The 17,806-nt window shown below is 35.2% G+C and overlaps 1 long non-coding RNA gene across 1 annotated transcript in view; it reads right to left on the bottom strand.

Moving 5' to 3' along the window:
* The window catches only part of LOC132681134 (uncharacterized), a 121,634-nt gene extending 120,159 nt beyond the window's left edge, over positions 1 to 1,475 (bottom strand). Inside the window, exon 1 of the long non-coding RNA XR_013553999.1 lies at positions 1,329 to 1,475. This is a non-coding gene — a long non-coding RNA (uncharacterized LOC132681134). The remainder of the gene's footprint in view (positions 1 to 1,328) is intronic.
* Positions 1,476 to 17,806: the final 16,331 nt, after the last annotated feature.

Raw genomic sequence — 17,806 nt, 5'->3', positions numbered from 1 at the left:
GTGGCCCTTTCACCTTGCCTGTGTTGCTTTGTGGAGGCCTGTCAGGCCTGGTTTACTAGCCCGAAAACTCAAGTCAAGGGGAGGCAACTAGAAGCAAGGCTGTCACTTGCGTTGTAATTTTGTTTACAGTATTTATGCTTAGAGATGATTTTCCCATTCAAAGATAAGAATCATTCAACTGTATTGCAATTATTTTATTTCTTTCTGTTTTAATATTAAATCCATCTAAAATAAATTTGTATAAATGGAGGAGAAATTTATCATTTTTAAAAATTTTGTTGTGTGATCTTGGAATTTATTTTTTTAAGTTTTAATGTAAACTCCAGTTAGTTAACAAACACTGTAATATTAGTCTCAAGTGTACAATACAGTGATTCAGCACTTCCATACAACACCTGTTCTCATCACAAGTGTCCTCCTTAATCCCCATCACCTATTTTAGCCATCCCCCCCCAACTCCCATACCATCAGTTTGTTCTCTATAGTTAAGAGTCTGTGTCTTGGTTTACCGATCTCTCTCTCTTTTATTTTTTCCCTTTGCTCATTTGTTTTGTTTATTAAATTCCACAGATGAGTGAAATTATATGGTATTTATCTTACTCTAATTGACTTATTTTGCTGAGCATAATGCTCTATAGCTCCATCCATGTCTTTGCAAAAGGAGAATTTTATCATTTTAGAATATCAATCATTGCCACTCCATGTACAGAACAATGTACCCTTTCTTTAAAGGATATTAATATGAATTGAATGGAAATTTCTCTTATGTACTATTAACATTTTGGCTAAACTCATGTGAGTATTTCTATATCTCATATTTCATTGTTAACAAATTTCAAAATATTTAAAATATTGTCATCAAGGGACTGGAGTTTAATGGAGATGCCTTTTGTTTTTAAAAATAAGTAGTCTTTCTTATTATTCTATATATATTACTTTTCATGTAAAGTTGTTATTGTATTTATTTTTTTAGTTTACTGTGAGCTTTTATTCTATTATGGTATTTTTAGATTTTGGAAATAGTTTTTAAAACATTTAAAAAGATGAGATGGAATTTATAACAGATTTCATTATATTGGCCCATTCTTGCATTCTATTTTACCACAGATTAGTCTGAAAATTTCTGTGAATTAGGTGCGATTAGTTTTTTTTTAATGTGAAGTTATAAGGTAAATCAATATTTTTAGTTCATATCTTTTTTCAGATTTTTGTTCAGAGTTATACAAGTGTCATGGAAAGAACTGAAAGTGTTCATCCTCTTTCTGTTTCAGCAGAGAATTTGTGACAAGGAAAAGTGGTGCCTTAAAAGCTGTAAAATAAAAACTCACCTGTTAGCCTCTCTGGACAGAGTCTTTGCATGAGCTATAAGATTCAGAGTCTGAAACCCAAAGGGCATACAGTGATGAATTGGATATTTTTTCCCTCGAATCATATGCTTGAACCAAGTTCCACACAGCCCAGATCCACACATCTCAGTCCTCTGAAAGGAGAGGAATAGCAGGGAGGCATAATGGTTAAGGACAGTCTTTGGAATCAGACACATTTAAGATTGAATGCCAGTTTTGATGTTAAAAACCTGATTTTACCTTCCTAAGCCCCAGTTCACTCTATGTAAAATATAATAAAAATGCCTTGCAGTATACTTTTATATTCAATTTATATTCAAATAGTACCTTACACGTCAAGGATTAGTGAAGGCTTTGTAGAGAAACTGTTTTGTTTTTTTGTGATCTTTTTAAAGAAATCCAAGAATATCATGTTTCCACCTAATAGTTGATATAAAAATTAATTTTCCATCAAGTAATTCTTAAAAGAACTGAATTTCACTATGTTGTCAACCAATATATTTTAAATGCTTGGTTCACACACTTACAAAGGTCTCAAATATTTTTTAACCAAATATTGTCATTTCTGTACTGACTGAACTTCTCTGTATTAATCTAAGCTGCTCTTGTCACCAAAGAAAAATGGGTCATTAATCTTTTTATAATTTCTATTAACAAAATGGATATAGTCCTTTGAAATGAAAAGATACAATCCAAGTTCAATTTGGGATACTAAGGTACATTTCTCCTTTGAAAATTCCATATAAAAGAAGTTAAAGGAAATCAACAATGGTGCTGATATTGTTATATAAATATTGTATGTTGACTGATGGCCATATAAATATTTGAGTGAACACATAAAAATTGGATAATTCCTATCTTGCCCTTGATATCTAAAATTTGTGCAAAGCTTTTGGGATGAGCACTGGGTGTTGTATGGAAACCAGTTTGACAATAAATTTCATACATTGAAAAAAATAAAATAAAATAAAATTTGTGCAAAGCATTCTCACAAATGACAAAGGAAATTTAAAAAAATGGTCAAAATATGAATGTATAATTAATAGAAAGGCAATCCAATATCTACATGAAGTGATATTCAAACTCAGTAGTAACTTAAAAAATTAAAACCATAATGAAATATAGCTTAATACACATCATTTTTCCCAATATTAGAATAACATGAATAACATGAAGTGCCAGCAAATATAGGGAAAGGTAGGAATCTTCATGCATTGCAGGCAGTAGTGTAAATGACTCAACAGTAGATGCATTATTTAGCAGATTTCAGTGAAAGGTAGTGTTGCACTTCCACTTCTAGACTGTCATATTGCAACAGTGGCAACAGTGCAAAATGGAACATGAACAAAAATATCCATCCTATTATCGTTTTGATAGTAAGGAGATATAAGCAACCTAATTGTAGCAGATGCTACTGATGTCCTGACCATCTTCTCTTTGTAGGACTTGTGTACCCATCCCACAACTCCCATGGGTATTGGTCACTAAAAACTTCACACCTGCACCTTTCTTCAGAGGATCAACGTTGGTTGACAGAAGTTTCCAACCCAGGAGGTGCCTACACGGTTTCCAAACTCACCTTTCCACTCTTTTTCTCTATCTAGTTCTGTCTCAAAGCCATCCATTAACCTATCAGTAATTGATTGATGTGGACATAAATAATCCAAATTCTTTGCCTCTGGGCAGGGCAACATCTGAAGTATAATTCACATTCAAGAGCCCCTTAGGATCAGGCTAGATGAGTCCTGAAACCACTTCTTTACCTGCTTTCCTCACTACCTTCCAAGTTTCTCCTAGGAGAACTCCCTCAATAAATGACACAAAAATTTTCATCCCAAACTCTGCTTGTTGGAAGCTTGCAATAAGAAGCTATTGTATCTGTTAGAAGAAGAATGCTTAACTGAAATATATAATGTGATGATGGATTACTCCACAGTGGTAAAAAGAAATGAATCTACCTACATAAACCAACATGAGTAATTTGCAAAAACATAATATTAGGCCAAAAAACAAAGAAAAAAAGTATAGCCAATACCATCGATGTAAAACAGGCATGAAAATATTATCAGTTTCTAATTAATTATTTATTTGCAATCAAGAAAAATGGTGTATAAAAGCTGAGTTGAAGGTGGAAGACAGAGGAGAGATACAAAATAATGACAATTGTGCATGGGTCAGTGCTAAAAATGACTATGAACTGAGGAGTTTTCTACATGAATTTCATGACTCTGTCAAAAACAGTAACAAATTAACAAAATGACATTAACAAAATGACAACAACACGCTGGGCGCTTAATGCAAATTCTTACTTCCTAACTGGTAGCTAATTTATTTTTCTTTTCCTGATTAATGAATAAAAGTATATCTGAAAACATTCTTCAATATGACACAGGGCTTTCCATCCTAATCCAACTTACTTTGAGAGTACACACATATAAAAAAGATATTCAATTATTAATGATTTTCTAAATTGTAATATATTTCCTTTCTATTATTTCTACCTGCTCCCTGCTTTAGTAATCCCTTCTTTAGTAACTTTCTAGATTAGTGTAAATATATATTAACTGACTTTCTTGACACATTATTGGATGAGTGGCATAGATAATTTTGAGGGGCGCCTGCGTGGCTCAGTCAGTGTCCGACTTCGGCTCAGGTCATGATATCACGGTTTGTACATTCACTCACGTGGGGCTCTGTGCTGACAGCTCAGAGCCTGGAGCCTGCCTCAGATTCTGTGTCTCCCTCTTTCTCTCTCCCCTTCCCCTGCTTGATCTCTGTCTCTCTCTCTCTCTCTCTCAACAAAATAAGCATTAAAAAAAAAGATGATTTTGAATGCTATGGCTGATATTTTTACATATAAAAACATAACTTTGCATACTTTGTCCAAGACTATTCACTGATAGCACTGTACTATTTGGATGCAATAAAGAATTTCACCAATGTGCCTACAATAAAACGTTCAGGATAATAGTATATTTAAATGTTTATATTTTGAAAGCTATTGACAAAAACTTTGGATGCAGAAAACTTCAATAAAATATTAATAATTTTGTAAATAGGGCTCCAGAAATTCTTTTTTTTTCAATATATAAAATTTATTGTCAAATTGGTTTCCATACAACACCCAGTGCTCATCCCAAGAGGTGCCCTCCTCAATACCCATCACCCACCCTCCCCTCCCTCCCACCCCCCATCAACCCTCAGTTTATTCTCAGTTTTTAAGAGTCTCTTATGCTTTGGCTCTCTCCCACTCTAACCTTTTTTTTTTTTTCCTTCCCCTCCCCCATGGGTTTCTGTTAAGTATCTCAGGATCCACATAAGAGTGAAAACATATGTTATCTGTCTTTCTCTGTATGGTTTATTTCACTTAGCATCACACTCTCCAGTTCCATCCATGTTGCTACAAAGGGCCATATTTCATTCTTTCTCATTGCCACGTAGTATTCCATTGTGTATATAAACCACAATTTCTTTATCCATTCGTCAGTTGATGGACATTTAGGCTCTTTCCATAATTTGGCTATTGTTGAGAGTGCTGCTATAAACATTGGGGTACAAGTGCCCCTATGCATCAGCGCTCCTGTATCCCTTGGGTAAATTCCTAGCAGTGCTATTGCTGGGTCATAGGGTAGGTCTGTTTTTAATTTTTTGAGGAACCTCCGCACCGTTTTCCAGAATGGCTGCACCAATTTGCATTCCCACTAACAATGCAAGAGGGTTCCCGATTCTCCACATGCTGTCCAGCATCTATAGTATCCTGATTTGTTCATTTTGGCCACTCTGACTGGCGTGAGGTGATATCTGAGTGTGCTTTTGATTTGTATTTGCCTGATGAGGAGCGATGTTGAGCATCTTTTCATGTGCCTGTTGGCCATCCAGATGTCTTCTTTAGAGAAGTGTCTATTCATGTTTTCTGCCCACTTCTTCACTGGATTATTTGTTTTTTGGGTGTGGACTTTGGTGAGGTCTTTATACATTTTGGATACTAGCCCTTTGTCCGATATGTCATTTGCAAATATCTTTTCCCATTCCATTGGTTGCCTTTTAGTTTTGTTGGTTGTGTCCTTTGCTGTGCAGAAGCTTTTTATCTTCATGAGGTCCCAATAGTCCATTTTTGCTTTTAATTCCCTTGCCTTTGGGGATGTGTCAAGTAAGAAATTGCTACGACTGAGGTCAGAGAGGTCTTTTTGCTTTCTCCTCTAGGGTTTTGATGGTTTCAGGTCCTTTATCCATTTTGAGTTTGTTTTTGTGAATGGTGTGAGAAAGTGGTCTAGTTTCAACCTTCTGCATGTTGCTGTCCAGTTCTCCCAGCACCATTTATTAAAGAGACTGTCTTTTTTCCATTGGATGTTCTTTCCTGCTTTGTCAAAGATGAGTTGGCCATAGGTTTGTGGGTATAGTTCTGGGGTTCCTATCCTATTCCATTGGTCTATGTGTCTGTTTTTGTGCCAATACCATGCTGTCTTGATGATGACAGCTTTGTAGTAGAGGCTAAAGTCTGGGATTGTGATGCCTCCTGCTTTGGTCTTCTTCAAAATTACTTTGGCTATGCGGGCCTTTTGTGGTTCCATATGAATTTTAGGATTGCTTGTTCTAGCTTCAAGAAGAATGCTGGTGCAATTTTGATTGGGATTGCATTGAATATGTATATAGCTTTGGGTAGTATTGACATTTGGGCAATATTTATTCTTCCAATCCATGAGCAGGGAATGTTTTTCCATTTCTTTATATCTTCTTCAATTTCCTTCATAAGCTTTCTATAGTTTTCAGCATACAGATCTTTTACATCTTTGGTTAGATTTATCCCTAGGTAATTTATGCTTCTTGGTGCAATTGTGAATGGGATCAGTTTCTTTCTTTGTCTTTCTGTTGCTTCATTATTAGTGTATAAGAATGCAACTGATTCCTGTACATTGATTTTGTATCCTGCAACTTTGCTAAATTCATGTATCAGTTCTAGCAGAGTTTTGGTGGAGTCTATCAGATTTTCCATGTATAATATCATCTCATCTGCAAAAAGTGAAATCTTGACTTCATATTTGCCATTTTTGATGCCTTTGATTTCCTGTTGTTGTCTGCTGACGCTAGAACTTCCAACACTATGTTAAACAACAGCGGTGAGAGTGGACATCCCTGTCGTGTTCCTGATCTCAGGGAAAAAGCTCTCAGTTTTTCCCCATTGAGAAAGATGTTAGCTGTGGGCTTTTCATAAATGGCTTTATGATCTGTAGGCATGATCCTTATATCCCGACTTTCTCGAGGGTTTTTATTGACAAAGGTTGCTTAATTTTGTCAAAGGCCTTTTCTGCATCGATTGACAGGATCATATGGTTCTTATCTTTTCTTTTATTAATGTGGTGTATCGCGTTGATTGATTTGCGAATGTTGAACCAGCCCTGCATCCCAAGAATGAATCCCACTTGATCATGGTGGATAATTCTTTTTATACACTGTTGAATTCGATTTGCTAGTATCTTATTCAGAATTTTTGCATCCATATTCATCAGGGATATTGGCCTGTAGTTCTCTTTTTTTACTGGGTCTCTGTCTGGTTTAGGAATCAAAGTAATACTGGCTTCATAGAATGAGTCTGGAAGTTTTCCTTCCCTTTCTATTTTTTTGTAATAGCTTGAGAAGGATAGGTATTATCTCTGCTTTAAACATCTGGTAGAACCCCCCTGGAAAGCCATCTGGTTCTGGACTCTTATTTGTTGGGAGATTTTTGATGACTGATTCAATTTCTTCCCTGGTTATGGGTCTGTTCGAGCTTTCTATTTTCTCCTGATTGAGTTTTGCAAGTGTGTGCCTGTTTAGGAATTTTTCCATTTCTTCCAGGTTGTCCAGTTTGTTGGCATATAATTTTTCATAGTATTCCCTGATTATTGCTTGTATCTCTGAGGGATTGGTTGTAATAATTCCATTTTCATTCATGATTTTATCTATTGGGTCATCTCCCTTTTCTTTTTGAGAACCCTGGCTAGAGGTTTATCAATTTTGTTTATTTTTTCAAAAAAACAACTCTTGGTTTCGTTGATCTGCTCTACATTTTTTTTAGATTCTATATTGTTTATTTCTACTCGATCTTTATTATTTCTCTTCTTCTGCTGGGTTTAGGCTGTCTTTGCTGTTCTGCTTCTATTTCCTTTAGGTGTGCTGTTAGATTTTGTATTTGGGATTTTTCTTGTTTCTTGAGATAGGCCTGGATTGCAATGTATTTTCCTCTCAATACTGCCTTCGCTGCATCCCAAAGTGTTTGGATTGTTGTATTTTCATTTTCGTTTGTTTCCATATATTTTTTAATTTCTTCTCTAATTGCCTGGTTGACCCATTCATTCTTTAGTAGGGTTTTCTTTAACCTCCATGCTTTGGAGGTTTTCCAGACTTTTTCCTGTGGTTGATGTCAAGCTTCATAGCATTGTGGTCTGAAAGTATGCATGGTATGATCTCAATTCTTGTATACTTATGAAGGGCTGTTTTGTGACCCAGTATGTGATATCTTGGAGAATGTTCCATGTGCACTCAAGAAGAAAGTATATTCTGTTGCTTTGGGATGCAGAGCTCTAAATATATCATTCAGGGCCCTTGCTTATTTATTGACCATGTGTCTAGATGATCTATCCATTTCTGTAAGTGGAGTGTTAAAGTCCCCTGCAATGACCATATTCTTATCAATAAGGTTGCTTATTTTTGTGAGTAATTGTTTTATATATCTGGGTGCTCCCGTATTAGGCGCATAGACATTTATAATTGTTAGCTCTTTCTGATGGATAGACCCTGTGATTATTATATAATGCCCTTCTTCATCTCTTGTTACAGCCTTTAATTTAAAGTCTAGTTTGTCTGATATAAGTATGGCTACTCCAGCTTTCTTTTGACTTCCAGTAGCATGATAAATAGTTCTCCATCCCCTCACTCTCAATCTGAAGGTGTCCTCAGTTATAAAATGAATCTTTTGTAGACAGCAAATAGATGGGTCTTGTTTTTTTATCCATTCTGATACCCTATGTCTTCTGGTTGGCGCATTAAGTCCATTCACGTTCAGTGTTATTATAGAAAGATATGGGTTTAGAGTCATTGTGATGTCTATAGGTTTCATACTTGTAGCGATGTCTTTGGTACTTTGTCTCACAGGATCCCCCTTAGGATCTCTTGTAGGGCTGGTTTAATGGTGACAAATTCCTTCAGTTTTTGTTTGTTAGGGAAGACCTTTATGTCTCCTTCTATTCTAAATGACAGACTTGCTGGATAAAGGATTCTCGGCTGCATATTTTTTCTGTTTATCACATTGAAGATTTCCTGCCATTCCTTTCTGGCCTGCCAAGTTTCAGTAGAGAGATTGGTCACGAGTCTTATCCGTCTCCCTGTATATGTTAAAGCACGTTTATCCCTAGCTGCTTTCAGAATTTTCTCTTTATCCTTGTATTTTTCCAGTTTCACTATGATATGTCATGCAGAAGATTGATTCAAGTTACGTCTGAAAGTTCTCTGTGCCTCTTGGATTTCAATGCCTTTTCCTTCCCCAGATCAGAGAAGTTCTCAGCTATTATTTCTTCAAGTGCACCTTCAGCACCTTTCCCTCTCTCTTCCTCCTCTGGGATACCAATTATGAGTATATTATTTCTTTTTAGTGCATCACTTAGTTGTCTAGTTTTCCTTTCATACTCCTGGATTTTTTTATCTCTCTTTTTTTATCCAGCTTCCTCTTTTTCCATAATTTTTTTTTCAAAATTTTTTAACGTTTATTTATTTTTGAGATGGAGAGAGACAGAGCATGAACAGGGGAGGGGCAGAGAGAGAGGGAGACACAGAATCTGAAATGGGCTCCAGGCTCTGAGCTGTCAGCACAGAGCCCGACGCAGGGCTAGAACTCACAGACCGTGAGATCATGACCTGAGCTGAAGTTGGCCGCTTAACCGACTGAGCCACCCAGGTGCCCCTCTTTTTCCATAATTTTATCTTCTAGTTCACCTATTCTCTCCTCTGCTTCTTCAATCTGAGCCGTGGTTGTCTCCATTTTATTTTTCAGTTCATTTATAGCATTTTTTAGCTCCTCCTGACTGTTCCTTAGTCCCTTGATCTCTGTAGCAATAGATTCTCTGCTGTCCTATACTGTTTTCAAGGCCAGTGATTAATTTTATGACTATTATTCTAAATTCACTTTTTGTTATATTGTTTAAATCATTTTTGATCAGTTCGTTAGCTGTTGTTATTTCCTGGACGTTTTTCTGAGGGGAATTCTTCCGTTTGGTCATTTTGGATAGTCCCTGGAGTGGTGCGGACCTGCAGTGCACTTCCCCTGTGCTGTCTTGAATAACTTGCATTGGTGGGCGGGGCCGCAGTCAGACCTGATGTCTGCCCCCAGCCCACCGCTGGGGCCACAGTCAGACTGGTGTGTGCCTTCTCTTCCCCTCTCCTAGGGGTGGGATTCACTGTGGGGTGGCGTGGTCTGTCTGGGATACTTGCACACTGCCAGACTTGTGGTGCTGGGGGTCTGGCGTATTAGCTGGGGTGGATTGGCAGGGTGCACAGGGGCGGGAGGGGCAGGCTCAGCTCGCTTTTCCTTCAGAGATCCGCTTCGGGAGGGACCCTGCGGCACCAGGAGGGAGTCAGACCCGCCGGAGGGATGGATCCGCAGAAGCACACCATTGGGTGTTTGCGGGGTGCAAGAAAGTTCCCTGGCAGGAACTGATTCCCTTTGGGATTTTGGCTGGGGGAGGAGCGAGGGAGATGGCGCTGGCGATCACCTTTGTTCCCGGCAAGCTGAGCTCTGTCATCCGGGGCTCAACAACTCTCCCTCCTGTTGTCCTCCAGCCCTCCCACTCTCTGAGCAGAGCTGTTAACTTATAACCTACCAGATGTTAAGTCCCACTTGTTGTCAGAACACACTCTATCCGGCCCCTCCACTTTTGCAAGCCAGACTCGGGGCCTCTGCTTGGCTAGCGGGCTGCCCCTCTGCCCTGGCTCCCTCTCCACCCTGGCTCCCTTCTGCCAGTCCGTGGAGCGCGCACTGCCTCTCCGCCCTTCCTACCCTCTTCCGTGGGCCTCTCGTCTGCACTTGGCTCCAGAGAATCCGTTCTGCTAGTCTTCTGGCGGTTTTCTGGGTTATTTAGGCAGGTGTACATGGAATCTAAGTGATCCGCAGGACGCGGTGAGCCCAGCATCCTCCTACACCGTCATCTTCCCAAGTCTCCAGAAATTCTATAAAGGAGGCCAACAAGTCAATTTTAAAGGGAAGATTTTAAAGTGTTTTATAACTCTTTAGGCTATATTGAGAAAATTCATATTCTCTATCAAACAAATGAGTACGAAAAGTGTCAGCTGATCTAGAACACAAGCAAGAGATGAGACAATGTGGAAAGATAATTCATCACTAATATTGTTAGGTTTTGATTGTGTGCATGCATACTCTCTTTTTCTTAAGAAGAAAATACCTTCCTTTGTAATTTATTATTCAACTTTTTACAGTAATACTCAATCCTAATATAAATTATGAGATATGATTAGGGTGAAATGAAAGTGATTTATTTGTACATAAGTGGGGACACATAAAAGGAATACAATTTTTGGCGATTGTAATGCAAGAAACATTCTATATCATTTCATTTTTATTTTTTAAGTTTTTATTTAAATTCCAGTTAGTTAACGTATAGTATAATATTGGTTTCAGTACTACATGGTGATTCATCACTCACATATAACACCCAGTCTACATCATTTTAATCATTATCATGTTCAAAATAGCTGATATATCACAGTGATTAAAGATTATGGTATTGTATTCTAAATGCTGACCTTGTATAAACTATTATTATAAATTTATCTCCTTAAAAAACCTAACACTTGAAGAAATACATTGAGCTTTCAACAGAGATTCTACCAAGTACTTTTAATTTTGACATTTTTTTTTAATGGAAGCCAAAGTATCTACATACTTTTTATAATTTACTTCTTCAAATGCCATTTTTGGGTTATGAGAGAAGAATTCCAGTATTATTAGTTCTGTGATGGAATTATAATTATAGATAAAGTCAGTAATTAAAATCTGCTGCATATGGAATAGACTCAGGTCCTTCCTAGATCTGACATATCTCACTTAAGCTGTCTGTAATTGTCATTAATAAATTTACATTAGAACTTGACAAAGAAGAACTATGAGTTTCCAATTGGAAATGATTGGTTCAGAGATTTTTTTTTTCTTTTCAATTTGGAAACCATGAAAATTATATTCTGGGTATCCTTTAACTTCTAAAATTTTAGGCAAAGATGTGTGTCAACATAGGTATATTTGTCTAGGTAGAGAGCCTATAGATTTTCATCAGATTCTTTAAGAAGACATTGAACCAACGAACCAACGAAACAAAAAAAAAAAAACCAACACATTTATTATATCACATCCACACATTATCTTTCCCATCCTTGTCTCTGTCTCTCTGTTTTCTCTCTCTCTATGAGTTAAACCAAAGTCTAGAGACATAAGTGGACTTGTTCTAAATGGACTTGTCTTTGTTACACAGCTAAACAAACTGCATTCTGAAACTGCATTCTTCTCCTTCCTGGTCCAACTCTTATTTCGTTATACCAATAGTCTTTTATTTCTGGCCAATATTTTGAAAGCGTTAGTCTTGCATTATGGTAAGTAATCTATTAGTGCATAATCAAGTATACCAAATAATGATAGAAAGTTATACTCCCTTTAGTATTTATATATGCATTATATCACTTTGCTTACACAAGATCTGAAAAAACTATATTTCTTCCTTTCAGCTCTGATTCCTATGCAAAATTGGTAGGGGTAAAATAAAAATGTCCTTTCCACATATTTGATTAGTTGCCTGACAGGCTTTGGTAATTGAAACTAATTGAATCATTAACGTACATATGCCAAAAAGTAAGTCTGTTTTAATGATAGTCACATTAGAATTTGATGGATGATTATTAGATGTCAACCCTATGCTTCTTACTCTTAAAAGGGCTGTCTTAAGTAAATATCAGGCCTTTATATCAGAAATATAGTTCAATATATTTTAAGCATACCAAATAAAACCTATAGCTCAAAGCTATAGGTTTGCTAAAGCTCAGACTTTGGAGAAATCTTGTTACTTCCTTGTGTCTTTTAAAATTCCCAACATATCATCATTTATCCCTGCATCATATTCATTCATGTTTTGTTATTTATTCTATCAGCCACATCACATCAAGACTTCAAAATTATTAATTCATTCAAAACATCAATCCATCTTTTAATATATTCCAAAATAGTTTTTATCATGCTAATGCAATTCTTATTCTTTTTGCTTTCTTAAAATTGAGGTTGTTAAGCATACAGCTAGGTGATATTTAGATCATATGATCACCATTCAGTTACATTATTCTTTCTAAAACTATGTAACACTAACAAAAGATGTGGCTCAGTATAGTTGAAATTATAGTGTTAGGATGGTAGGACTGGACAGAGAAACATGTGTCTAGGCTTTTCTATAAGCAATAATTTTAATATCTGATATCCTTTACAGATTATTTTGCCAATTTACTTTTAAATGTACAATATTTCCACAAAACTATAATACAAGGCTACTATTAGAATATTATGTTGAGTAGGAAATCCTTTACTTCATAACAGATGGTGAACAAAATGGGGAGCCAAGAGCTAAAAAAATAAAAGGAACCATTAGAACTTCCAGCAGGGCAAATAATTCATATGATGGTACAATGTATTAGCAATTTTTTAAGTTACTTTAAATAAAATTCACAAAGCATTTTCTCAAGATATTCTCTTCCAGAAAATTTCAAGTTGGAATACATCATTATTAACTATAGTTCTTAAACCCTTCCTCCCAACACACACAAACAGAAGGTAAATATGGATGGTGATGGATAGGTAAATAAGTTTGACTGGGGGCACCATTTCACAATGTATATGTATATCAAAACATCATGTTGTACACCTTAAATATATACAATGATTATTTGCCAATCATATGTCAATAAAGCCAAAAAATTAACTCAAATTAATTGAGTATTGACTAAAAAAAGAATTAGACAGTTAGACATATTCAAATTTTTCCAGTCTATAAGTTATATTAATAGCAGCAATACATGTTATAAAATTTCTTACAAATAGGAGTAATTCTCATTATCCAGGCTTGAAAAAAATGATATGCAGAAACAATTACCCACCTCTTTCTACCTATCAGTAAAGGAAGATATTGAATAAAGGAAAGATGTCTGGATCTTTAATGTAAGAACGTGAAATACAAGAAGATAATCTAGATACAAAATTATCTGATAGCTTCACAGCTGTATTGGACCTTACATGAGTCTGAAGAGTGAAAGACTCTAATTAGGTGAACAATTGTGAATATATGATAGTCATAAATAATACTTCAAGGTATCTGTCACAATCATGAAAGACACAGATATACTAACACCATCAAGTTTTTTGTCTATGTTTATAATTAAATGAAATGCTAAATTTCAGTTAGAGGTGGGTGAAAATAAAGATGTAGTATTTTTCTCATTTAAGTGTAGTAATATGTTAAATCTATCCATAAAACCCAGCTTAAAACCTGGTGGTTTCTCACAAAGTATCTGAAATATTCTGCTCATATGTATAATATAACTTAAGAAGAAAAAGCATAATAAAAACTGTGATTTTTCTAGTTTCTCTTTACTTACAAATTACTGATACAAAATGAACTTAAAATGGATAAAAAAACAATTCTGCCAACAAAATTCAGCGTCAATAAATAGCTAAAAAATGATGACATACTGAACTATAAAATAATATACATTTTAATGCTTTCTCATAATAGTTGAGAATAGATAATTGAGAAGAGACTTTCTTTGGTAGATATATTTCCATATATATTGGGTAGTTTAAATGAAAAAGTATAAAGAGGATCACCAAAAAGCTTCCCTTAAATTAATACTCAAGCCTTTTTAATATATTCTGTTATGTCTCATCATATAAAAAATAATTTGTCAGAATAAATTTCAAATATTATAAATTATATTGAAATGGGAATGCTAGCAAGTAATTAAAATATCAAAAAAGAATAACCAAACATACACAAACAATATATCAAGATACACTTAAAAGAAATACAAAGGGATGTAATAAATTTAATAAATACTTTTTATATACTGATTATTCTGCTTAACCATAAAATTTTTTTCAATGCCATTATCATAACTTTAAAATAAAACTAAGATTTTATAACTTATTCTATTACATTTTAAATTTTTAGAGGTGTTCTTAGTATCTAATCTGGAGCCTGTGGGAAAAGGTATTCTAGATCCTACAATAATTTTCCCCTACTTCTTTAAGAGAAAAAATTGTTTTACTATCATTAAAAGAGATGTTTCTGTTCAATTTGATATTCTTTCCTTAGAAATTTACATTATTGGGGTGCCAGAGGGGCTGTCAGTTAAGCCTCTTACTCGTGATTTCGGCTCAGGTCATAATCTCACGGTTCATGAGTTTGAGCCCCGTGTGGAGCTCTGCGCTGACAGTGCAGAGCCTGCTTGGGATTCTCTCTCTCTCCATCTCTCTCTGCCTTTCCCCCACTCTCACTGTCTTTTAAAATAAATAAATAATCTTAAAAAAAAGAAGAAATTTACACTATTTATATTATTAATTTTTATTTTATTTTATTAAAATGTTTCATGCTAAGAGAATTAATAAAAGTTTATTGATTGAATTATACTATTTATAACCCACCATGCAAAAAGATGAAGTTCCTTAAAATTTTTTCACTGTTAATTGAAATATCTTTCACCTCCCATCCCCTTTTCACCCACCCAAACTTGGGCAGAATCAGTAATGAGAAACTATTGATTTTTCCTCCTACTACCCATCCTATCCCATTCTTTCCATAAATTTTCATGTATCTGCAGATAATTCTCTTATCACTTTCAATGTATGTTTTCTGTCATTTTTCTGTATCTATAGTTAAGCATATTTTTTAAAGTAAAACTTCCTCAGAGGGCCAGTCAATTACATATTTTTTTATAGGAAAGCACTTAAACCATCTGTTTTTTAATTTTTGTTATTTGCATATTTATAAGATAATTATATGTTTACCTGAATTATTTTTATCATTAAATAAAAATACCCAATTAAAGTATCAGTTAAATATTCATGGTGAAGAATTAGGTTACACAACATTATCCTTACTATTATTACAAATTGTCATTGTTAATAAAGCCCATTAAGCTAGCCAATGAAATTCAGATAAAGAGCAATCTATTTTAACTCAGTTATATATAGTATTCAATGGTCTGTTTATTATGCTGAGCAATAAGCTAAATTATGTCCAGTATAAAGGGATAATTATTACAAAAATCAGAGTCATCATTTAGGCCAGTATCTTTCATTTGAGCCAAAAAAAATATTTATACTGAACATAAATTGTATATTAATATAATCATTTGAGCAAGGGCATAGGTTAATCATATAATTCTCATCATATCTACTGATATTTAACATAATATGAAAGAGGTAACGGTGGTTCGAAAGTCCAGACAGTTCTTTTCAATCATGACTCCAGAAGTAAATCAATGTTTGACCTTGGACAAGGCTGACTTTCTGTTGACTCAGTTTCTTCATACATAAAGTAGATGTCTCTACCTACTTTACAGATTGGTTGCTGTAAAATAACAACAGGTTCAATCAGGATCCTTAATTACAATATGCAATTCTCACTGCTTAAAAGATCTTTCTGCAGTATTACGGGCCAGGCCATTCTCCTGTGAATCAATATGCTCCTGGTTTCCTCAGAGCTCAGGTACAAGTATTTACACTTTGCATTAAATACTTTTTCAAGTTATATACTTGCCTAGCTTATATTCGGCCTGCCAGCTCTCACTTAACTCAACACCTAACATCAATAGAGGGGTAAATCCAATCACATGGTGTGACAAAACAACTAATCAATCTAATTGTTGCACTAAACTTTACCCTCATAATTAAACATTAGTATTCACTAAGGGGTGACTAACAATATTTTCTCTTGACCTAAAATTCATTTGTGAACTAGATAAATGTGGTATCTCTAGTCTAAAAAAAGTAGGACACAAAAATGAAGTATATGTTGGACTATCCCTTCCTAGCACCTATTGTCTATTTCCCAATGAGTATACTAAATATCTCATTGTTTTCTGCCACAGGAAGGTAGACATGCATATATTCATCAGTGATTTCCCTTGTTCTCTGACTTTCTGTTGGATTTGACTAATGGGGAACATCAGGAGCTGGAAGGCAAAACTGAGCACCATCAGGATACATATTTCCTTGGTCCTTCCCTCTGATATTGTCTTCGGTTGGCTGTATTACTCAGCTAAAGTTTGAATAATCCCTCTAGGTGGCCTCTCTATATGAATTTCACATTTCAATTTTCAGCAACCACTTGCTCTACTTGGCCTTAATAGTTATAGGCCTATATTCAAAATACCTATTTCATATTGACATAGGACTTTAGTAGTTCATCATTTTGAATCACTTGGTTCATTTCATCCAAGTTGTCAAATTTATGTGTTTACAGTTGCTATGGTCTAAATGTTCATATCTCCTCAAAATTCATAAATTGAAGTCCTAACCTGCAAGATGATGGTGTTAGGAAATGGGGCCTTTGGGAGGTGATTAGGCCATGAGGGCAGTGCCTAATTAGTGACCTTATAAATGAGATACCAGAGAGATCCATACCCCTGTCACAACGTGAGACCACAGTGAAAAGACGGCTGTCTACAAATCAGAAATTGACTCCCACAATCTTCTGGTGACTTGATCTGGCTCTTTCTAGATTTCAGAACTGTGAGAAATAATTTGTTGTTTATAAGCCACCCACTCTGTGCTATTTTGTCGGGGCTGCTTGATCTAAGACAATAGTATTCTTCATAGCCTTTTGATTTCTGCAGGGTCTACAGCAATATCCCTGTTTCATTCTTGGTAATGGAAATTTGCCCCCATCTTCATTCTCTCACTACCCCCTTTTCTCTCATCAGTTCTGCTGTGACAGCTGGATCAATTTCATTGATCTTCTCAAAGAACCAGTACTTTTGTTTCAAAGATTTTCTCTATTTTTCTCCAGTTTTCTTTTTTTTTCTAGTTTTCAATTTCACTTATTTCTGCCCTTTATTATTTCATTCTTTCTGCTTGCCTTGTATTTATTTTGCTCTTCCTTTTTTGAAGGTGGAATCTAAGGGTATTGGTTTGATATTTTTACTCTTTTCTATTATACGCATAGACTGTTGTAACTTTTCCTGTCAGCATTGTTTTAGCTGTGTCCCACAAGTTTTGGTATGTTGAATTTTCATTTTCATTCCATTCCATGTATTTTCTGATTCCCCTTGAGACTTCCTTTTTGACCCTTTGATTATTTAGAAGTGTGTTGTTCAGATTCTAAGTGTTTGGAAATTTTTATTTTATCTTTCATACTGATTTCTAGTATTTTTCCACTGTA

Source organism: Panthera onca, chromosome A1, assembly GCF_046562875.1.
Source record: "Panthera onca isolate mPanOnc1 chromosome A1, mPanOnc1 haplotype 2, whole genome shotgun sequence".
Classification (NCBI taxonomy): domain Eukaryota; kingdom Metazoa; phylum Chordata; class Mammalia; order Carnivora; family Felidae; genus Panthera; species Panthera onca.
Note: the sequence above shows the minus strand (reverse complement) of the source record. Positions and strands in the feature narration are given on the sequence as shown.